The following is a 25,191-nucleotide window of genomic DNA, read 5'->3' as shown; positions in this document are numbered from 1 at the left end:
TAATAATAATCATTAATACATGTTTTCTTTTTCATATATTCTTTTAATAATAATCATTAATACATTTTTATTTTTTTCCATATATTCTTTTAATAATAATCATTAATACATTTTTATTTTTAAATTTAAAATTTACCTTTTTCATATATTCTTTTAATAATATTCTATATTTATATGTCTATTATCCTTACCTTCATTTAATAATAATCATTAATATATGTTTTTTTTTCATATATTCTTTTAATAATAATCATTAATACATTTTTATTTTTAAATTTAAAATTTACATAAATTAATACATGTTTTCTTTTTCATATATTCTTTTAATAATAATCTATATCTATATAAATATATGAATGTGAATTGTGAATCTAAATATATCTACAATTCACATTCGAGATCAAATTCACAGAAAATCACTATCATAATGTTATAAATTGTTAGTATTACGAACATTAAGGTAATAATGAGAAGACGAATAGAGATGAGTGTGATTAAATAAAATTAAATTATTAATAAATATTAAGGTCATATAACACATTTTTTTTTCCATTTAGAATGTAGATATATTTAGATTACTTATGTATCAACAAAAATACGTGATTGATAGAAAATATTTGTATGTAAGTGATTTCATTGCAAACATTTAAGTTATTTAATCAATTTTCAATATGTGATGCTAAATACATATTACTAAATAATATATTATCTATTAATCTATTAAATATATGACTTTCATTTGTGAGCTTACTATTATATTATTTTTTTTGTTTTACAATTTGTCATGTTAATGGTGTTATTTAAGTCATTTTTTATCTTAGTTTAATAAGATCATTAATAGTATATTTAACTCAATCAAACTAATTATTATTTTAATTTACTTTTAAATTTAATTTTAATTACTTAAATTTATACATTGCCGTCAAATAATAATATGAAGACAAAGGGAGATGAGTCGGATTGAATAAAAATAAATTATAATATTTAGTCAATTTTTTTATAAATGATGCTAAATAAATATTACTAAATAATATGCTCCATTTGACCATTTTGTATTCTTGCAATGAGAGGAGTTTTTTTACCCTAGCGTTAACATGTTTGATTGTTATATGTCATTTGTATTGATCATGTAATTGTGTTTGGATTGTTTATGTGATTTGTTTGTTTGCACAAAGAAAAGAGAGAACAAAATCAAATATCTAACAAAAATGGTTATTTTTCAATTTTTTATTGTTGAGATATTTTGTTAATTTTTAAACACATAATGCATGTTTTCTGTTTGCTTAGATTACTTGGTTTGAAGTGACTTAGAAATTATTAAAAAAATTGAAATATTTCTTCGTTTTTACCTTATGTATCATAATATCAAGAGATAATATTTTTTATTTATTGGGGCAATTGTAATTAGAGGAGTTTTTTTACCCTAGCGTTAACATGTTTGATTGTTATATGTCATTTGTATTGATCATGTAATTGTGTTTGGATTGTTTATGTGATTTGTTTGTTTGCACAAAGAAAAGAGAAAACAAAATCAAATATCCAACAAAAATGGTTATTTTTCAATTTTTTATTGTTGAGATATTTTGTTAATTTTTAAACACATAATGCATGTTTTCTGTTTGCTTAGATTACTTGGTTTGAAGTGACTTAGAAAATATTAAAAAAATTGAAATATTTCTTCGTTTTTACCTTATGTCTCAGAATATCAAGAGATAATATTTTTTATTTATTGGGGCAAATGTATTTCCAAACTTCTGTCTATAAATCAATATTTAAAATTTTACGACATTATTATATTCTCTAATCAATTTGTTTTACTAAGGCATTTTAGTTTGAGTTTTTATGTATTTGCTTATATTATTTTTGTAATATTATTTATTATGAAAATAATAGGTGAACTACAAAATTTGGTAGGTCTAAAAGTCCTCTGGTGAACGAAAAATATGGATAAATTATTAAAATATATAATATCCAGTAGATTTTTGGCATGCGATTTTGTTCTAATTCAATGATTATGCATGATTCTAAATTTTTATTATATCACAAGTTAACACATGCCTAATATTTTTCTATGGTTTAAGAAAAATTGTGTGACTTTCTCCAATATTATCTCGATATATTTCGAGGTGACAACAAGATTGTTTTTGTCTCTTTTTTTAGTCAAAGTGTCTAACCAGCTAATTCATAACATATATGATGGTAGCATAGAAAACCCCTCGTCAAATAAATTCACTTAGCCAAATATTGAAATTCAAATAAAATTCTACAATATTTCATCAAATTAATTTTGACTATCATTAAATGCTCATGAAATCTAAATGGTTATATTATTAGATGAGAATCATCAGATATTGAATGAGACAAATACTTTGACATATATTTGAATGATATCTCATATGCATATCTTAATTACATTATTCGTATCTCTTCTCAAGATTTTTAAAATACAATAATTAATTTTATATATCGTTCCACAAGATATAAAATATTATAAAACAAAATATAAACTCGATAGAAGAAAATTTGTTTAGTTTCAATGAATAATATAATATTATGTTCTAAACGCAACAAATGAGATTGAAACTATATCATCCTCATGACATGATGCACGCAATCATTATTTCAAAGCTTCCAAAAAATGACGATCAAGATGACTTTCTTCAATTGCGTCAAATTAAATGAGAACACAATTCTAAGATATAGTCATTTGAAGAGATTTCAAGTATTTTTCTCACAGTGATTGAGAAATAGTTGTTAAAAATTTATTAACCTTATAGCTATATGTTGATAATATTGATACTAAATATATAAAAATGATATCACAAATATCACAATATTTAAAGAAGGTGCAACATCATTCATTGGTTATGTTGTTGAAGAATATATAGGTTATACATATTTTTAGTCACACGTGAAAACTTATCACGAGAAAAAGCATTTTTTCTTAAGAGTTATAGTTGATGATTGTCAAAAGCGGAAAAATCATTTAACAATAAAAAAATAGTCGGGAAAATAAGATTATCAGATAAAAACAATGTAGAAAACAGAAAAAATGGCGTGATAAAGAAGCAAACTACGAGCATGTCAGATCCCCGATAAAGATTGTAAATAACATAATAGATGTTAAAGACGATCAGATACTTGCTGAACATACCAAAATAGTTATATGCATATTATAACAAACTACGACAAAGAGTTGTTGAGTTGTCAAAATCAACCAAGAATCATATCGAAAAGTGTGTCAAGTGGATAAGATAATTTATCTGATTCATATATCGTCTATGGTCATGATTTTTTATTTTTTATGGCTTAGTTTGTTTTAGTTGATAAATGTTATTAACCATGTTTTAATTCATTTAAATATTATCAAAATTTCGTACATATATTTTCAACAGTTTAGTCGTACATTTTTCTAGTGATGTCAAAGAAGAGGATACTACAAGAGTATGAAACAGTGAAACTAATAGAAGAGTGTAGTGTAATCCTCCAAAAGTAGTTGCCACAAAAATTGAAAGATCCAGGGAGTTTTATTATTCCTCGTGTTATTGATGGTTTTCATATAAATAGAGCTTTATGTGATTTAGGAGCAATTATAAATTTAATATCTCTTTCCATATTTACAGAACTTTGGAGCTTGGAGAAGTGAAGCCTACTATCATCACTCTACAACTAGCAGATAGGTCTCTGACGTATCCACGATGAATAGTAGATGATGTGTTAGTAAAAGTAGACAAATTTATCTTCCCTCCAGATTTCGTGATATTGGATATGAAGTAAGATCAAGATGCATCATTAGTTTTTGGGTGACCATTTCTAGCAATTGGAAAAGCATTGATCGACGTACACAAAGGAAAACTCACCTTGATAGTTGGTAAAGAAGCTGTAATGCTCAACATCTACCATGCCATCAAAGGATCCAATGAGATAAGTACATGTAATAGCACTGATATTATTGATACTTATTTATCTTTAGATTGTTACAAAATATTAGTTTTATTGAAATGTGGGTTTTCACCTAAAAATTTAGTGTGCAAATCATGACATCTGGATTTTTTTTACAACAATTTTAAATGAATTCAAGGGCATTTTCTATAGTAAACTAGCTCTCTTTGTCTTGATATTGTAATTAGTGCAGAGTTGGTCGTCGAAGAGAGAATTGAATACAATGATCTGGTGGACTCGTTTGGAGATGAAAAAATCCCATCTTTGGATAAAGTGGACAAATAATTGGCTGGTGATATTGAAAGATGAATCCAAAACTAGTAATTTGAAAATTAATTTTTGTCTTTTCGATATACTCGATCTTATATCATATCATAATCACGAATCTAAAGAGACACGAATCTAAATCTCTTTAGATTCTCAATAATTAAATCTTATATCAAATCTTAATCATGGATCTCTTCGAATTTTTCACGAACGTCTTTAGATTCTCAAATTAAAAACGTGTTATACTTAAAGTTATTCATGAACACCAATATATCAATAATTATAAATGTGCTACTTCTAGAACATCAATAAATATATTATTAAATCGAATATTGACAACACGTTATGCTACTTCATGATAAATAACATAAAGAAAACAATATGATAAAAAAGATATGAGAAAAATTTTAGTAATTCAATTTTTTTTAAATTAAAAAAAAATATATTTTTCAAATTAGTTACATATGCTAATTAACACGAATTGTCAAAATTTACAATACTATTATCATTATCTTTTGTTGGAATTAACTAATTTTATTTCGAATTCTAATTATTTCAACATAGGTTTTGCATTTGCACGTGCTAAGCACGTAGCACGTGCGTGCGCATTATTTCTAGTATATATATATATGGAGTGAGTACAAATGCATGCTCGTAGAACATAAAATTTAGGCAGCTAGACAGCCACGAGACGTTGAAATTGAGACGAGGCATCCAAAAGAGGATACTCTTCAAAAAGGTGTACAAGATGTGTAGCAATTTATACAAACATAACCCATTATGGAGAACTCTGAGCAGAAACACTAACTCTGCTTCAGCTTGGTGTTACGTTCACTGCACCAGCTATGGCATCCTCACAATGATCAGAAGAGTGATCAATTTTATTCAATAGACAATCTCTCACCCGATCAAGCATCGGGCTATCTAATACTCCGGGAATTCTATCTCCAACAAGGCGCCACATTGCCACAGGTGAGTTTGGATTGCTCGTCACATCTTCCTGCAGAACATCACCCATTCGCATGACGATGTTGAACGCCAAGTTAGCTAGTACGCGAGAGTAAGCTTCCAAAATAGCACATCCCACATCCTGGAAAGATTTTATGTCATAGAGTTTAGAACTTAGCCATGAGCCGATAATCAAAATATTTGATTTTTCATTAGTTACCTTGCCGTATTGAATTTTTGTGACATTAACGAATGTGCGAGGAAGATTGGGATATCTCATCTTTATGTGCTGCAGAAGCACTTCTGCCTTGTACAAGAGCGACTCCATTTTATCAAGCTCAGATAATGGATCTTTCATGAAAGACCACGAGGCTCGAATGGGAGACTTGGCACTAGATTGTTCAACGATCTTTTCTTTCCATGCAAAGATGGCTGCTTCCAATCTGTTCACTGCCTCAAGAGCAAGATGTTCTGATTTCAGGTTCAGCTGGTCGATCATTTCCTCCATCGAGATTGAGTCCTCACTGAATATTTTATACATTTCATCCCCAAGACTTGCCTTCCCAGACTGAAACAAGAGATGTACCAGGAGGAGAAACGTTATAGAAAAAAGGATAAAGTTGGCATCTTAGAGTTACAATTTGAAGAAAACCAACTTACCTTATGAAGTGCTTCTTTAATGACAGTAGGAATTGGCATTTCAGCCAAAACACTCTCATTTATTGATTTTGCAGCTTTGAATACTTGATAGACCAATCTACCCTGATGTAACAATCTCTTTCTTTCCATATCAGAGAGTCCAGAGCTAGGCACCTTTGGAGAAGAAAGCCACCATCTTTTGCTCTGTCCGGAACTCTTGCTTCTTCTTTGGCTTGACTACCAAGTTCCGAGTACCAAAACTCGGAGTTAACCATTGAATCGAGTGTTTCCTATCAGTTTGAGAAGAAACGAAGTGAATTTAAATGGTTAAAAAAGTATTTTAGTTCACTTAAATTGTGAAGAGACCACCTACAATAAGCATGGAATCCAGTTTCTGCAATGCTGGAAGATTCATATGCACATCTCCTCGAGCCTTTGGGGTCATTATCTGCACCAAAAACAGGGTTACATTTTCTCATTTTGATTATATGTATGATCAGAATTTTGACTAGTGAAAAATAAAAAAGGTTCGACTCCTCCATCGTCGAAAGTCTATATTGTAGAAATGTTAACATCCTAGAATCGATTGATGGTGAAAATGAAATATTTTTAAAACCATTAAACATAGTACAAAATAAAAAAAGGAAGCTCTTTAAAAGTTAAAAGGTACCTCTAATGTTCCACCATCAATGCCAGTTTGCTTAGCAGGAACCAACTCAACCATGTAATTGGTAGGAGACAACAGCCAATCCATTTCTCTCCGCCACAGACTCTTTCTCTCTTCTGTCAACGGCTCTAACTTCCAAAGCTCACCAAAAACAGAAGCTGAAAAATTCGCACAGAAACTTCCAAAAGTATTTAGAATCGAAAATTCCACAATGTTCAGAAGAAACAAGAAGAAACAAGAGTTTTCAAATTCTGATCTAAGCAATTTGCCGGTACCTGCCAGACTCGTGATAGCATGTGATAAACCTAACGCAGTGGAAACGCCCTTAGTGCCACCTGAAAAATCCTCCCCAAGCAGTAGTTTAGCGAACCTCTCTTTCATTGTTTCGACATCAGAAAACCGATTGGTACAATCTAGTTTTTCTTTTCCAAAATTGTGTTGTGGGCTCGTATAGATGTTCCATGCTTCTTGATACGGATCGTTTTTGTCTTTCTTGATGATCGTCGATAGAGAAGAGAATGATCCAGAAGCATTGTTGCTGGACGAACAGCTGGTGTCATCTTCGTCTAAGGTATCTGTGGTGCGGTCGTCTCCCATGCTGGTGCCACTTTCATCTTTGTATGACTGACCGTTGAGAATGCAGCTCTCTAAACCATCATAAGTCATTACTCCTGAAAGAATTGAAGTAATTTGAATTCTAATGCTGATAACTTCTTTATAACTTTCATAGAGTGAAAGCGGAAGTTATCTAAGAATCGGGAAATAGGCCAATTTCAGGCCCTTATTCCGGACAGTCATTGGAGAAGGAATGATGTATACATGTGGCATAGCCTATATGGTGACAATACGTCCCATTTGGTACATAATCATCTTAATATCTTACATCGAGGGTCATTGTTTAATATAGCTAAGAACATATAAGGTAAATGAAATAATAAATAAAGGCCAAGCAGAGGAATGTTATGGAGAGATACATTCTTACAAGAAATATTGAAGCAAACGGACAATATGTTTTTATAAAAAATAACGTGAGAGGATCCATGACTGCATTGTCTAATGAAATTGGAGTGTGGCAAATAGTACTTGGACTAAGGTCCACCATTTTCATAGATAATTTAAGAATGCAGTAAATGGAGTGAAGCAGTGGCGGGACGGTTCGAGGTAGATGGTAGACACTCGAAACCAAAAGTAAATATAAAAGAGACTGATACATGTTTTTATTATATTTAGAGTTTTTTAAATTGATTAACTTTGACTGATTTTTAAAATTTTTTGTCAGTTGACTAAGATTTTAAAATCATTGTCCGCCTCGACCACCTGCTCTCACCCGCCGGATAGTCTCGGACGCCTATAGAAACCGTCATAGACAAAGGGGTGGTAGAGGGCCGTCTACTGCTTAGGCACATACTCGACCGTCATTTAGAACACATCGATTTAATAAGCAGGTTTATACATATTCTAGATGGTCTCCTATCATTTACTGCTGTTGATAAATCATATTCAATTTGCCATTATGATACTTATGCACACTAGAAGCAGAGGCCCCATTTGTCTGGGTAGGAAGCGAAAAACTTTACCCTCAAAAGTAAACTATTCACTATCAAATTTTTTAAAAGTACGCATTTTGCTTCATGTCATTCGAGAAATATGCATGTCTCTAGATCACGATTTCACTCCAAGATATTTCCAGAGCCGTACCTCCTGTGAGGCGAGAGAGGCCATCGACTCAGGGCCCAGCCTTCACAGGGGCCCAAAAAAAATATTGGTCTCATGTTGTTGAGGCATGCACCGAAATAATATTTACATTAGACATTTTAAAAAAATTAGACATTGACCTATTGAAAATATGATTAAATATGATGATTGTGTTCATTGGGATTTAATCAAATTATGTAGAACCAAAACAATAAAGCTATATGGCTCATTAATTAATTTTTTAAAAATTTTGTATGCATAAAATAGTAATGTTTTTCAAATATATTTATTATTTTATCTCGTGTCAATTCATATGTTAAATTTTTATATTTTACTTGTCGATTATTTGGCATTTTTTTTGAATTTATGTAGTTGAACCCATTTCAAAAAATAAAATACAAAAAATTGTGATACTTACCTATTTTACATATCTTTATTTTATATTTTCTTGAATAAAATATTATATTTATTATTTAAAACAAATCATATATTTTTACAATATTGATTCATTATATTTATCATTTTGTTATTTGATAGTTTATATTGATAAATTTCAATTTTAGCAACATATCTTACAATTTTTGTCAATTTCAATCTTTTTCCAATATAATTGTTCATATGACACTGCATTACGTTATAACTATGTTAATGTTGTAGCGCACGAAGAAAAAAATCACAAAGAGATAAATATATAACTCGTAAATTATATTTTTTTTATATCTATTGTTTGGTTATTTTTAATTTACAAACTGAGCTTTACGGTTATTTATCACAACAAGATTTTTTTTAACATATCAATTCAGGCACTGTGAATCACAGGTAGAGCTCTGGATATTTCTACGACTTTTCAGCTAGAATCCAAGAATTTAGAGCACAATTTGAGCAAGTGACCATGTTCCAATGCTGACTTTCTTAACGTCATTTCGATATCAATTTAAAAATCGTTTTCAAGTGTTTGGATTAATTTTTTTATGAAAGAAATTATCATGTTAACAAGCACAAATCTCCAAAATAAAAGATCCAAATACCATATATAATAAATTTATAAAGATCAATAAAAAGCTCAAGGTAATGAAGAAAGGAGGAGAGAACTTACTGTTTTGTTCATTCACATCAGTGCTCATTTCTCTATTTCCCGTCCAGCAGGCTAATCTTTTCCTCAAGATTATCATTTTTTCGATTGCTACGGTACACGACTGGTTGATTCAAAAGCTATAACCCAACCAACTGAACAAGAAACCAAACAGAAGGCGGAGAAATGAGTAAAAAAATCATACAGTACTAGAGAGATGCAATCTACATATCCGACTTGACTACTTCTCATTTCATGTGGCACCTCACCAGAGATGAGCACGGGTTAATATAGGGAGAGCCCATGATTTTTCAGGAGGAGGGAGGCAACTAGAAGGTCTCACCACGAAATCTGACTTTTTACGTTAATTTATATGAAATTATAAAATCTTTAGGCTGTCAGTGGCAAACGACTCCAGCCCATCGAGTCCTTAACTTGGTTAGAGTAGAAGATGCAAACTGAATTGAAAGAGACTGAAACTCAGATTCAATAATAAAAAAAATGTCATACTGAAAATTTGAATCTTAGCTTCAGGATAAACTCTTCATGGCCTGAGAGAATTCTTGAGAAATCCGAATCAAAATGTTGATAAAAATATATGTGCCGCTCAGTCCAACCTATCTAAATTTATTCCAAATGGGATGAACCCAAAAGGGAACACAAAATCCGTCATTTATGTAAGAAAAGTGGTAATACAATCATGGATTAAAACTATACTTAAATTGCACAGATGTCAAATTTATTCACTTTCCCTGGATTTAAAAGGGAACACAGGTGCAATAATTAAATAAGATGTTGTACACAATCATTTTCAGGGAAACGCGGGAAAAATTATTATTATATGTGCTTGTTTGTCTGCCTTTGGACCCGGCTCGATGTTTCTCAAGGGGTCCAAGTTTCGAAGCAAATGCTCCAAGACTAGCATTAAATAGGAAAAAAAAAAACAGATTGTGCATAAAAAATTTGAAGTCCCGATCCCGAAGCCAGCAGAACAAAGCGGAGGGAATTTTCGGTGCGTTGAGAAAAACGAAGGGAAGAATTGAGCAGAAATCCACAGCATTAAAAAAAAAAAGTCTTTTCTTTTTTCTTTTCTTTTCAGGCAAATGGGCATGGGTATAAGCTAAAAGAAAGCCATAAACAAAAGCCTTTGACGGAACGAGAAAACATTTCGTAAGGCAAGAGTGAGTCAAAAGATGACTTTATTGTGCGTCATCTCTACAAATAAACTGTCTTTGACTGCTCATTAGAAAACTACCAGGAAGGAAAATAACCAAAAATCCAAAAAACAAACAAACTTACACACACAGAGAGTGAGACAGAAGACACTTTGATGCATGATCTGTGCGTAAAAAAACGTTTGCATGGTGAAAAATTTGGTAGGATCATCAAAGAAACTTGAGAAAAAGATACGAAGAGAGAAGACCTTACATGTGAACAAATTTCTTGAAATAGGAAGTAAATATTGAAGCAACGTAAAAAAATTTTGGGTTTTAACAGCAAAGTTAGAGAAAGAAAGATGGATCACAAGAAAATGGACAAATGCCAAGAGAAGAAAGGAGAATTTAAACTACGACTCACTTACCTTTAATCTGATCACAGACACAGCAGCAAAAACAAATTCGTTCAGAAATTGTTCGAGAAAAAGCTATGTTTCTGCAGGTAATTAGTCTTAAACACGCAGAGGTGAAAATGGAGACGTGAAGAAGGAAGTGTCGTGAGGTGAAAGGTCAAAGCAGTCGGCCATCAATGGTGAAAATATATTAATAGAGAGACTTCTGAAATGACAGTAGAGAGCAGAGAAGAAGAGATGAGAGAGCGCAGTGTTTGTGTGAGACACTGAGACCATTTAACAATTTTATATAAAAAAAATATTTTAATTGTTTTAGCAAAACTAATATTTTTAAGCAATCATAATTAAAAATTTAATTTTTATTTAAATAATGTCATCATCGTTACAATGAATGTAGTTAAGTGAGGGGTTTTTGTGCATAATGAATATATCTCTTACTTAGATTTACTTGCCCTTCTCCAAACTTTGGTTTTCCAGAATTTTTTGTTCTACGTCAGGAATACCATCTCTGGAATGGAATTACTTAAACATAGATTCGCCTGTGGTTTCGAAACAACGGTAAGAATTTTGAAATCGACGAGTTAGTTTCCAATGCATGATGAAATCGAGATTCAACTGTTTGGGCACGTGTTTGGTTTTGTTATGAATTCTGAATTCAAAATATTTTGAATTGAAATTGAAGATTCATTTGTTAAGAAAAAAAATAACAATATCACTTGCCATTTATAAAATAATTTAATTTTAATTTATACAAACCAAACATGTTTGATTATATAAAATTAACTAAGATTTATAGTAAAAATTTGTGTGAAAGGATCTCACGAGTCATATTTTGTGAGACATATCTCTTATTTGATCATCCATGAAAATGTATTACTTTTTATGCTAAGAGTATTATTTTTATTGTGAATATCGGTAAGATTGACACGTATCACAGATAAAGATTCGTGAAACCGTCTCACAAGAGACCTACTCAAGATTTATTTACAATTTCCGTCATTGTTAATACAATTTTGATTTTTAATTCTTAAAAAACTAGACCCATTGAATTTGAAAGGATATTTGAAAAGTTGATTTGAAATGATTTCATGTTAAAATGTTTAAAATCAATCATAATTAATCAAAAAAATAATTATTTGAGATTTAAAATATATAGTCAAGTGAATTTGTCTAAACAAAATAATAAACTTATCATCATGAATTTGAACATCTTTACTTCAAATTTATTCATCCAAACAAAATTGGATCCGACGGAGGCCGCATAGACGGCTTCCCAGGGCTTCCCCTTTGTGGAACCTCCATTTTTTAATTTTTTTTTTTTGTTTTTGTTTTTTCATTTAAAACCTGGCGGGCATCTCAAATTTTTGCGCTGAAATTTAAAATACTGTCAATTTTTTGTACTTTTGATAATTTTTTTCGTAAAAATATCTTTTTATAATTAAAACAATTCTCTTTCTTCGTTAAATTGCTTCACTCAGGTAAATTAAATTTCTCAAATTGAGTCAATTATATATGTGTCTTTTTTACTGAATGTGGTTTTTTCTTGTCTATTTGTATATTACAATTGTGATTTATTTTAATTGGTTTGGTTTTGCTCTCCGAAATTCTATAATCTTCTAACTTGTTTATTTGTTTCTTGGATTGATTTTTATTCAATTTGATCATTATTATTCCTTACATGGTTAGTATTTAAATTATAGTCTTTATCTGTTTGTTAGATTTATTTTGCGACAAAAAACAATTATTCACACTTCTTTATTTTGATGATTTTTATTATGTTTTAATTATACATATATCATCTCTAAATCGTAATATTAGACTTATGAAAATGAATTTATTGATTTTTATTACTTTATATATGTCATTTTTTTTATAAATTTATAAATTCACGTAGAATATTAGATATTAATAATAATTATGTGTATTTAATTATCAGTTCATATTTTTATATTTAACAAATTTATTTATTTATTTTTTTAATAGAATCTTACCGATAAATTAGCCTGCGGCCTCCGGTTTTCTGCTGCAGATGCAACCTAAATTTCTGTAAAATCAATCATTTGACCTAAATTAGTAGCCTTTTTAGTAGAGAGAGAGAGCTCAAGCAATGCCACCGACCTTTATCATCATTTTATTTTGGGTTTTGTACATCAACCTCTTCTGATCTACAAGAGCATCCACACCGATGAGTTGTTATAATATCGACTCATCAAAAATCGAAAGATCTTTTACTATATATTTATTATAACAAAATATTTTTTTCATTCATTTTTTTAACATTAAAACTCATTATTTATTAATTTTATTATCCACTCATTATTTTGAATGAACGCCTCTTCCTCATGTAATGCCCACTCACATCGGAAAGAGGATGTTATAACGTTCATTTAATACTCCATTGCGCTTACCCCAACAATAGGGGCTGCAACTTGTTTGCGAAATGCTAAACTACATAGCATTGAAAAGGTGAAGGATTGTGTCGCATAATTTGTTTAATTTGTCCATGGCATCGATTATCTGGGAGTTGAAAAACAATGCATTCACTTGACCTAAAAAAAACAAAATACAACTTGGCGAAGATCAAGTGTAAAATCCAGGATGTTAGATTTTATCATGATAATATATTTTGTACCAAGATTTGCGAGATTTTTGGAATTTGTGATGTAACATTTTTTTTGGAACTCAAGAATTTAAATAATATCGTGTATATTTTTTTCGGAATTTGAGATATGCAGAATTTTACCGGATATAGATCTAAGATTTGATATACCTGGATAAAGATTTAAGCAAGAAGATAACCCAATCTTGGAACTAAAAATCTTGAGGATTTTATCATGGGATTTTCGAAAATAATATTGAAAGAATATTAGGGAATTTTCGAAAATCATAGATAAAGGGAAAAGTCTACACGATAAATGCAGCTTAAGAAAGATTTAACTACCAGGATTTTAGGAATACTACTAAATTTCGGGTTTAAGTCAGCAAATTTGTGGGATTTAAGAAATATAATTTTTATTATTTTAGGAAATAAAAGTCTACCGAATATTGGAAATTAGACACAAAAGTCGAAATTTTGCAGGCTGGGCAAAGCATAAATTTCGAAATTTATCCTTGGGATACATACATGAATTTCAAAATTTAGGTCTAGGATAAAGAATAAAATTTAGATTTGATCACGATTTTAGATAGAGATTTGATTCAAGTTTAAACGCGCGGATGACATCTATCGAGATAGCAGCCAACCCCTATAAATAGGAGGGCCTATAACTCAAAAAAAATCACACCATTTCTACTCCAAATTTTCGAGCTCCTCTCCTAGTTTTCTTAGGATTTTCGAGAGCTTGCTCTCTCAATGTGCGAAGGAGCGAAGCGCTGCTGCAGTCCAACCCCGAAGCTAGGGTTCGAAATTCCAGTGCAGGATTCCCCTCTATTCACGTTTTTCTACGATATCTAAGGTAAGTGGACTTGTTTTAAATGTGTAATTTCGGTGTATGCATTTTCGTATTTTCGAAATTTCGGTCGAGTACAATTCTTCTTCTACCCCTTCTGGCTACGATTTGTGCATGAGTTTTATGTTGACACTGTGAGGATTCAACTTGATATGGGAGGGAATCCCAACTATGATATGACCCTCATACGGTGGGGATATAACCGATCCGGCCTCGCCCCCTTAGAGGAATAAAAATTAGGGACTGACGTCAGTAAACCATTGAAAGTAGAGAAATCTCAGTGTCAGGTCAAGGATACGAATGTGGTATGAGTCCATTTATGCATGGTGTGTGTGTGTGTACGTATTTCGAATTTTATATGCATGTTGTTGTGTACTCGAACGGCCCCCACTTGCTGAGTATTTCCCAAAATACTCACTCCTTACAACCTTCCCAGATAAATCAGAAGATAAATCAGAGGAACAGGTTGAGGAAGAAGAGTCGGATCAATTTTGGGGCCGGTGAAATTATTTAAATTTCGAGAATTTTGCTGCAATGATTTAAGAATTTTAGTAGGTTTATTTTAATTGTAAATGCTTCCGCAATTTATTCAATTTATTCAGTTGTAAAGACAATGTTCAAATTTTGCGAATTTATGAAATAAACTGGTTTCGGTTTATACTGTGCTACGAGGCTGGTTGTTTTTCGATTGTGTGATTGATGAACAACGCCGGTGTCGACCAACCCCGGTCTCGGGGCGTGACATCCAGCTACCCAAACTGAATAAAATAGTTCATCTAGAAAAAGAACTCAGAAGCATGGTTAAAGTTGGCAAGTAAAAGGTAGACACAAATGAGAAAGAAAACATTAAGACCATGTGATCACAGAGTGAACAAATAATTATTACAAAACTGGGCTCAGAGTGTCTTGAACAAATGAATTATACTCTTACAAATGCAACATTTTTTGTTTTTGTTTTTTTACAAAACACTAGGGTGGGGAGAAAGTATGGGATACTTCTGCTTTTACATCTTTTGTTCCCGGGTCACCATTGGCAAAATTGTCATCAATTCAAGGACATACAGCCAAAGTTTTAGAATAAACTAGAAGAATCAGATCATGTCAACAAAAAAAAAAAGAATCAGATAACTCTTTCTAGACGATTTACATAAGTATCTTCATTTATTTCTTCCCCATTGATCACTGATAAGGTTATTCGAAGGACCGAGATCCCAAGAAAATTATATCAATGGGGTACGTCTCCGAAGAAAGAAATTAGTGTTCCCATGTCCCAACCTCAGGATGCTTTACTCTTCACAAAGTTCTGAGATGTCGCAACCAGAAAAGCACCAATTTCACATCATCAGTGAGAAAGTGTCCCAACTTTCCAAGGAGAAAAATGTTGTGGTGAAAAATACAATTGGAGGATACCCACAGAATCAAATAGCATAAAAAGTAACTTCCCTGGAAATCCAAAAGGCGCGATTCTCCCTAATCTGCACAACCGATTCTCATTTTCGGTCACGTGCACTATGAATCTAAAACTACAGTTGAAAAACAAGACCTACCAATCCGGATCAGATCCAGAAATACTCCGTCGGGTTAGAACAGATCAAAAAGCAAAATAATTAAACCTGAAGCAGATCAACATCGGATCCGTCCGAGCACAACGGAAAACGTCTCATTCACCGCGGTCTCCGATTCAGTTGATGCAAGGCGGGAACCTGATTCTCTCTCAAATCCAACGACACAAAATTTGCACCAAAGCTCACACGTAATACTCACAACGTATAGAACGATAAAGAGCTCGAGGTACAATGCAATCGCGGTAAACGTCACCGTACGCGAAGAGAGTTCCCGACCTGCACCAAGCGAACCAGAGGCCGCCGCAACAAATGAAGTCCCTCGCGGATATATAGATACAGAGCACTGAACCTATAGATCATCATAATAAATAGATCTGGAGATATGGATGTGTGGAATGGAATTGCGTGGGAAGACGCGAGATGGTGCTTCGGAAACGGACGCTGGAGATTCAGCCACGTTAACAGAAATGAGCAGTTGGGAAGTGGTCGCGAATTTCCGTTGAATTACCGTGGAGCCCACTGGAAGTGAAGTACAGTGTCGCCGTTTTACGAGCAGCAGGCGTAAAACTTTAAAACCTTTGTGTCGTCAAGAGTTGGACAGTTGTGGTGTAATTACAATTGGAATATGCATTATGAAGTAATTTATTTATTAATCATTAAACTGTTATTTTTCGTGGTTTGGCCAAAGTATGTAGTTTGGTGTGGTTACAATTACAAATATACTCTGCCAAATTTTTCCAGCAATGGTTTAAAAATGGACTCAATTTTAGGTTATTGGTACTTAATTTGCCTCGAATGATATCCAATTTTGTGGTTATTTGATATTAGACTTCAAAACTTGTTTTTTTGTTATTCAACTTTCATTTGAAGACTAGGAAGTGTGATTTAAAACATAAAAAGAAATATTTCCACATTTACTATCGAATACGAGTGAGTACTTAATTTAACAAGCAAAATACTTAAACTGGGATACTAGATACCTGATTTGGTCTATTTTGATATCTTTTTTTTAGAATACGCTTAATTTTTGAGTGGTCGTTATAAACAAAAATATCAGTTGGAATTTCCATTGAAAATGCATAGGATGAAGTATTCATGTGATTTAATACAAAAAATAAATATGTTTTTCACTCATCATCGAATACGAAAAATTACTTGATTAACCAATCTCGTGATTTGATGTATAGTATTGGGCATGACCTTTGCGCACGAGAAACATACTACGACAACAAAAGTGAAAAAAAAGCCCGACCCATACCTTAAATCCAACACTTAATAATATTTTTCCGGCAAATTTATTTCAAAAAGAAAATTATCATCACGCGAAAATATTGTTCCACAAATCTTAATAACTAGACAAAAACTTATAAAAAATAACATAATTATCTCGGTGAATCTCATTGTTCATTGTGCAACCGTTGTCCCGCTTATTCTCATTGTTTTCTTTTGCTCATTGTTAAGATTGAGACTTGGACCTACCTCAACCCCAAAAGCTAGCTCAATGGAGGATTGTCCAAACCCACATATGCAAGTCCCAGGAATTTTATTCAACCAATGTGAGACAACAACACACACCCTCGCGCCCAGGAATGAACATCTGGAGCGTGAAGTTTACAAATGACCCAACTATGGGCAAAACGGATTGCCTAATTATAGGCAGTCCAACAAATAACGATGGAACCCGAGCTCTGATATCATGTTAAGATTGGAACTTGGACCTAACTCAACATCAAAAGTTAGCTCAATGTGGGAAGATTGTCCAAGCCCATATATGCAAGTCCCAAGAATACGGATGTGGGACAACTAACACTCATATCTATCACCTTTCCTTCCTGTTGTTCGTCGTAAGTGGTCGGGGTGGGAGAGCCGATTGTTCTGTCTGGGGCGAGCAAATGTGTTTGGTCAGAGGGGAACCAATGACTTTGGTCGGAGGGAATTATTACTGTCTCCCATGATCTCGCGGTGAATTGCGGCTATATATTGGGGATGAGCGAAGGTTTCCGTTGGGTAAGAGGGGGAGGAGGGATCAGTAGCCTATACGCAGAGCCGTACATGTGGTTCACAGGGCCTGAGGCGATATGTTAAAAAAAATCTTATTGTGATAAATAACTGTAAAGCTCAGTTTTTGCAAATTTAAAATAATCAAACAATATATATAAAGAAAATATAATTTACGAGTTACATATTTATCTCTTTGCAATTTTTTCTTTGTGCATAACAACATCAACACGGCTCAAACATAATGCAGTGTCATAAAAACAATTATATTGAAAAAAGATTGAAATTACCAAAATTGTGAGATACGTTGCTAAAATTGAAATTTATCAATATAAACTATTAAAATAATAAAATGATAAATATATTGAACCAATATTATAAAAATATATGATTTGTTTTAAATAATATATATAATATTTTATTCAAGAAAATAGAAAATAAAGATATATAAAATATTTAAATATCACGATTTTTTGTGTTTTATTTTTTGAAATGAGTCCAACTACATAAATTCAAGAAAAGATGCCAAATAATAAACGAGTAAAATATAAAAGTTTAACACACGAGTTGACAAAAATAAAATAATAAATTTTATTGGACAAACATTTGTTGGAACTCGGTTTTCTCGTGCCCAAAACGCAGCGGAAGTTTAAAAATTTTTATTTTATTTTGACAATCAAAATATATTTGTTTGAGCACTCGTATGGTTTTATGATTAAACAATCATAGGGAGTTTAATAATATACCTTTAGTGAATTGATTCACATGGCTCCAACTAATCCAGTATAGGCAGATCTAGCTCTTGATGAATCCCTACGAACGATCTTCAGAAACTTCTTTGTTTAATCTTCTAATCAGATCCACGACTGGAAGATTTATTCCTCTTCTAATTTGCACTAGAAAAATTAGAAGAAGTTTTGCGTTGGAGATCAAAGTTTGAGAGACGGCTCAAACTTTTCTTCAAAAGGAAGGGGCCGAATTTTAGAGTCCTTGGGAGAGGGGATTTCGAAAATCACAATGGTGGTGGCTAGGGTTATGGCTTGTTCACTCCTATTTATAATTAAACCAAAACTTAATAAACATAATTAACATTAATAGGCTTGATTAATTAATTGGGCTAGTCCAACTAGTTTAATTAATTGGGCTAGTCCAACTAGTTTAATTAATTAATCAAAGTCCATTAATAACTTTAATTATTTAGTATGTTGGACTTGTACTCCTACAAGTCCATTAAACATACTTCTCACTATATTTAATTTAATATTTAATAAACTCAACATTTGAGCTTCATAAATCAAATATATTATAAATTCAACATTTGAATTTAATATTTAAATTGTAAATTCAACTCCGTGAATTTTATCACCTCCAAAATTTAATATTTAATAAACTCAACTTTTGAGTTTAATTAATTAAATTATCAAATTTATAAATTCAACTCATTGAATTTATTCTCTCTAAATTTCATAAATTCAACTTCTTGAATTTACTATCTCATAAATTCAACTCCTTGAATTTATTTTCTCAAAATTTAATTATCATAAATTCAAATCCTTGAATTTACTATATCATAATATAAATTCAACTCCTTGAATTTATTCTCTCAACGGGAACAAACGATCCAGTGCTTGTGTGACCCTCAATGGTTCAGGGATACAGCTAGCAGTGAGTTTACAACTCTTTGTGATTCAGAATAACATTTATTCTTATTCGGGCTTACCCGAGTTAGCCCCATTCTTTTCATCAACACCTTGATCAAGAATGTCAGAACTCATTTCTGATTGCATCCATCGGATCATGGTAAGAGCGTCTAGTAGCATCGCCTCATGATCCCCTAGGTATCACTGATAGTTCCTGCAAGAACCAGTCGATTATGATTAACGTACAGTACGGTCCCTTCATCTCATATATCTCGATCGAATCTGCAACCATTGGTTCATCGAGGGTTGCATAATAATTCGATAACTATGTGATAACTATAAATAGTGGCATCACATGTACGGTTGGAGAACTCCTTCTCTAACGTACAGCTCATACTCTGGCCAGAGATTTCACGCAATATTATTTCATCAGATCACATAGGATATCCACACCCGTAAGCGAGCGGTGAATCCCCGACTACAATGCACTGGCTCCTACATGTGTCGCAACTGTACCCAACCTCGTCACCTGATGACTCTCCTGGAGCCGGTAAACGAGTCAAAGCACAGCCCTAGCATATAGAGCCTCAGTGTTGTCCCGGGTCGTAAGGAACTAATGGTGTACAATCATAACCACGGACTTATCCTCTCGATGAATGATAACCACTTTGAAAGTCCGAGGGAGGGTCGTTCGGTATAATCATCATATGACTACCCATATGCATGTTTGGACATCTCTATGCCTTTACCAAGAAACACAGTACACAACATCACAGATGCTAGTCTCGAGGTCAAGCGACCTTTATCCATGTTTTAGGCGGCTGAATCGACTAGGAACGAATTTAGAATATGTAGTGTTTACAAATAAGTTTCAACATCGAATTACGATTCATTTGTATTAAAGCATAATCAAGGACTTTATATATGCTGATTGCATGGGTATACAGATAAAGTAAAAACGAAACCATTAAAAAATAAATTATATTAAAATAAAGATTGTTTATTACGCTTGAGTCAATAAATTCTCTAGCCAACATTTGGCTTGCAGGGCATCTACTCTAACAATCTCCCACTTGCCCTAGAGCCAACTACCCATAACTTTAATCACATTGCTTCGCGATGCTAATCAAACAATGGTCCTGGCAAGGGCTTTGTAAGTGGATCAGCAACATTATCTGCAGAGGAAACTCTTTCGACTGATATGTCTCATCTTCCCACAATCTCTCGTATGATGTGGAACTTCCTCAGTACATGTTTGGATCGCTGATGAGACCTTGGTTCCTTTGCTTGCGCAAAGGCACCAGTGTTGTCCCAGTACAACGGGACTGGATCAACTCCATTAGGATTAACGCCAAACTCTTGGATAAAATTCCTCATCCAAACTACCACTTTTGCTGCAGCAGATGCAACAATATATTCAACTTCAGTGGTGGAATCCGCATCGGTGTCTTGCTTGGAACTTTTCCAAGAGACAGCCGCACCATTTAGCATGAATACAAAACCAGAGGTCGATTTCGAATCATCTACGTCATATTGGAAGCTAGAATCAGTGTACCCTTCCAATTTCAATTCTCCACCCCCATAAACCATGAACAAGTTCTTAGTCATTCTCAAGTACTTAAGAATATTTTTCACGGTTTTCCAATGAATTGGACTAGTGTTCGCCTGATATCTGCATGTAACACTCAGAGCGTAAGCAACATCAGGACGTGTCGATATCATACCATACATGATACTACCAATGGCTGACGCATATGGAATACGTGTCATCATCTCTATTTCTTCATCAGTTTTGGGACACATAGCTTTGGATAGAGTAACATCATGACAAATTGGTAAGTATCCTCTCTTGGACTCTTCCATAGAGAATCGCTTCAGAATGGTATCGATATAAGTGGCTTGGGTGAGCCCCGGCATCCTCTTTGATCTATCTCTATAGATTTGTATTCCCAATACATATGATGCTTCACCCATGTCTTTCATGAAAATTTACTTGCTAACCATACTTTAGTTGATTGTAGTAATCTTACATAATTCCTAATGAGCATGATATCATCAACATAAAGTACTAGAAATGTCACTGCACTCCCACTAACTTTCTTGTACACACATAGTTCCTCAGGATTCTTAGCAAAACCAAACTCTTTGATAGTGCTATCAAATCTGAGGTTCCAACTGCTTGACGCCTGCTTGAGATCATATATATATCTCTGAAGTTTGAATACCTTATGTTCACTTCCTACTGACGTGTATCCCTCAGGTTGAGACATATAAATTTCTTCTTTGATGTCTCCATTGAGGAATGCATTCTTTACATCCATTTGCAATATCTCGTAGTCATACCATGCTTCTATGGCTAGTAGTATTCTAATGGACTTAAACATAGCAACTGGTGAAAAAGTTTCCTCATAGTCAATTCCTTACCTTTGAGTATAACCTTTTGCAACCAGCCTTGCTTTGAAGGTCACTACCTTCCCATCCGCCCCAAGCTTTCTTTTGTAGATCCATTTGCATCCTATGTGAACGATTCCCTCAGGTGGATACACCAATGTCCATACTTGGTTTGAATACATAGAGTCCATTTCAAACTGCATGGCTTCAAGCCATTTGGTTGAATCAGTATCAGATATTGCTTCTTTGAAATTCATTGGATCACATCCAACACAATGCTCATCACGGTTTTGTTCATGAAGAAGCTTGTATTTAAACTACTGGTTGTTGGGAAATGGGTTCAACTTCTATAGTTGAGGAGTATCTAGAATTTCTTCAAGTTCTATCATCTTGCCTTTTCTATCTAATATAAATTCTTTTTCCAAAAAGGTGTCATTTCTTGAAACAAACACTTTTGTTTCATTGGGATGATAGAAATAATATCCAACATAATTCTTTGGATATCCTACAAAGTAACACGAAGTGGATCTGCTATCCAATTTGTCTCCCACTGTCTGTTTCACATAAACAGGACATCCCCATATTCTCTTGTAAGAATAATTGGGAGTTTTTCCCATCCACATCTCATATGATGTTTTATCCACTGCTTTAGTACGGACATTATTCAATAACATTGCCGCAGTTTCAAGCGCAAAGCCCCAAAACGATGTAGGCAATTCAGTGAATCCCATCATGGATCGAACCATGTCCATCAAGGTTCGATTTCGACGTTCAGAAACACCATTCAATTGTGGTGTAGCTTGTGGAGTCCACTGTGAGAGAATCTCATTCTCTTTTAGATAACCCAAAATTCAGTAATTAAGTATTCTCCACCTCAATCAGATCGAAGTGTCTTAATACTTCTTTCCAACTGATTTTCTACTTCAGATCTGAATTCTTTGAACTTTTCAAATGCTTCAGATTTGTGTTTTATCAAATAAACACACACATACCTCGAATGGTAATCAGTAAAGGTAACGAAGTAGGATTGCCCATATTTTGTGCTAACACTTAGCGGGCCACAAACGTCTGTGTGGATCAAATCCAGTAAGACCATGCACACTTTCCACGTTTCCATCGAATGGAGTCTTTGTCATTTTTCCTTTTAGACAAGATTTACAAGTAGATAGAGAATTTATGTCTGACAAGTCAAACATGCCTTCTCCCACTAGTTTGTGCATCCTTCTTTGAGAGATGTGACATAGTCTAGCATGCCATATTTGTGTGGATTTGAATCATCTAACTTTCTTTTGTTTGTTGTTGAAATCATGTTTACTTGGACATACACTTATCATTTCCAGAACATTTCTGGCACATATAATTTCTTATGTCCGGACTTCTTGCAGTGAAATAAATATGTTCTGACTTATCGGGATTTTTAGGCCTTTTAAGTGTCCTTCAGAGTTTGCCTCTTATTGGGTTTTTTTTTTCTTGTGAGGGGCAGAACATTTCTTTCCCTTACCTTGTGGGCCATTCTTCGTCTGACGAGAGGCCCATTAGAAAAACAACAATTACTTGTTTTATGATAATCTCATAAGTCATAAGCATATTGACTTGCTCTTCAAGGCTATCATCTATCTTATTCAAATTGAAGTTCACCATAACCCCGTCAAATGAGGAAGAGAAAGACAACAAATTGATGTTATCTAGTAACTCGTTAGGAATCACATATTCCAGGCCCACCACATTCTCAATAAGCCTAGTCATACATACACCACGCTCATGGGCCAAAGGCCCATCTTGCATACGTGTAGTCATGAGCTCCTTGAAAGTAATGTGCATCATTGTATGAGTTTAATGCACCATGCAACTCTTGCACATGCATTCGAATGTCAGCAGCATTCAACATTTCCTTAAACTGTCCCTACAATTCGTTTGACATAAAAGCGAGCATGTTACACTTTAGCTAGCATACCATGGTCCTACCATCTTGCATGCTTTGTCAGTTCAGCAAGACTGACATTAGTGTGTATGCCATTTTCTCCGAGTTCAGAACAATTTTCCCAACTAGTCTTGAAAATTAGATTCGATTAGCTTGCTAATAACAAAAGTGTATTACGTGACGAAATCGAAAATATACTGATATGGAAACAGAATAATGATTGCTGATTATTTTAAAATAATTTTAAGATATAAAATATGGATTTTATTTTATAAATCTCACTCCCACTATTTTGACATTTCCACCACCCTCTGATGAAAAAGGGAAATCGTATTTCCTTAGCGGGCACGTAGAGTCTAATTAGCCAATTGTAATCCCGAATAATATCAGTCAATTATAATTTCTAAAAGGTAGAATCCGATTGCATCCCTATGCAACCTCCGCCTGTTTTGCCTCACGTTTAATAAGAACCCAATAATATGACGCCGTTTATTTTCACGTGTCAAACCGACCCATCAATATTGAATTGTAGTGGACGGTCGCCATGAGTTCCCTCAATAATATGAGCCGAAGTCATGGGAGTTCCACTCAATTCACATCATATGTCCGGTGGAAGTCACAGTTTTCCGACGTCCAGGCCTCCCCAATAATATGAGCCAGACACTGTCTGCGGGTAGCGATCAACATGCAACCACGGTTGATGGAAGGCAAGGAAAATTAAACTCTTTTAATTTTTACTTTTACAGTTTGATATAAATTTTGAATCATATTCAAAATGAGGGATTTTAATTTTAAAATTGTCTCATCATTTTAATTTAAAAATCGCGTGCCATGTTTGTATGTTTGTCGGATTCATCCAACTATATTATTTAATAATATACATACATGCATACTACTATATACCGCATATATAACATAATATGACATTCAACAATAAATAAGGATGATCGATCGCTAACACTATTAGATCCATGTGAGCCAGACATGGATCCAGGCCCAAAACCTAGGTGAATGCAGGGATGCAAATGCAACTTATTACAAAAGCTTCCAATATTTTACAAGTCTTCATCTTGTGAATCGGGTCCACCATCTTCCAGTCTTGATCTCCCACTATTTCTAATAATTACATTTAAATAGCCATGGCACATAAGGGATACATCTCATGGGGGTGGAACAGGCCATAAACCAAGCAGCTCGTGCGGTCTGCCCGGAACAGTTCCGGGCAGATCCGAAAATATATATTTTTTATTATTTCTGGAAAAATAAATTTTTGTGGTGCATAAATTTTCTGAAAAATTTTCTTGTGTGGTTAGAAATAAATTATTCAATATGATTTAAAACCATACGATTTAGAGAACTTGGCGCTGATACCACTGTGAGACTCGGTTTTCTCGTGCCCAAAACGCGGCGGAATTTTAAAAATTTTT

General features: G+C 33.3%; 1 pseudogene; it reads right to left on the bottom strand.

Moving 5' to 3' along the window:
- Window positions 1–4,848: 4,848 nt before the first annotated feature.
- On the bottom strand, window positions 4,849–11,038 carry LOC142542975 (rop guanine nucleotide exchange factor 14-like; annotated as a pseudogene).
- Between the last annotated feature and the right edge of the window lie 14,153 nt (window positions 11,039–25,191).

The sequence above is a fragment of the Primulina tabacum genome, chromosome 4 (assembly GCF_025594145.1).
Source record: "Primulina tabacum isolate GXHZ01 chromosome 4, ASM2559414v2, whole genome shotgun sequence".
In the NCBI taxonomy this organism is placed as follows: Eukaryota; Viridiplantae; Streptophyta; class Magnoliopsida; order Lamiales; family Gesneriaceae; genus Primulina; species Primulina tabacum.
The sequence above is the reverse complement of the archived record's forward strand: the minus strand, read 5'-3'. Positions and strand labels throughout refer to the sequence as shown.